Source organism: Orycteropus afer, unplaced genomic scaffold (genome assembly GCF_000298275.1).
Source record: "Orycteropus afer afer isolate SDZICR_OR568_19922 unplaced genomic scaffold, OryAfe1.0 scaffold00097, whole genome shotgun sequence".
NCBI lineage: Eukaryota > Metazoa > Chordata > Mammalia > Tubulidentata > Orycteropodidae > Orycteropus > Orycteropus afer.
The window spans coordinates 1,310,266-1,310,809 of record NW_006921684.1 but is presented as its reverse complement, the minus strand read 5'-3'; positions in this window follow the sequence as shown (position 1 = coordinate 1,310,809).

Below are 544 nucleotides of genomic sequence, written 5' to 3'. Positions count from 1 at the left end.
TTTACCACAATGCAACATCTCCCTCCTACTTCCTCCTGATAGTTACCTGTTCCCTTTGTCCATCCCTCCATGCACTCCTGCCCCCTGAGCTGTCTCCCTGTTCATAAGCAGCCCTTCTTTCTCCCATGATTGTTCTCTCGAAGGAGTGTATCTACCTCAGGTAAATGTTTAACTCATATGACTATCTTTTGTTTTACTGGAAGCCACAGGTGTGGGTTCAATTTCAGACCTGAAGGGCAGCTAGGAGCCATGATCTCAGTAGTTCCACCAGGCGCTATTGGAGCAGCAAAGCTGGTCCCCCCCCCCCTTCTTATTTTTCCAAGTGATTTTGAGTTTTGTTCCACGTTGTTCTCCCTTTCTATCCAGGATTTCATCCATAGATCCTCTTCCAAGTGGTTGACAGTAGTAGCCAGGCACCATCTAGTACTTCTGGTCTCATAGTCGTATAAGCTGCAGATCAGATGATGTCACTAGGACTAATTGTCTCCATGATTTTTTTTTTTTTTTTTGTTCATTCTTCTTTGCTCTGGACAAGAAGAGACCC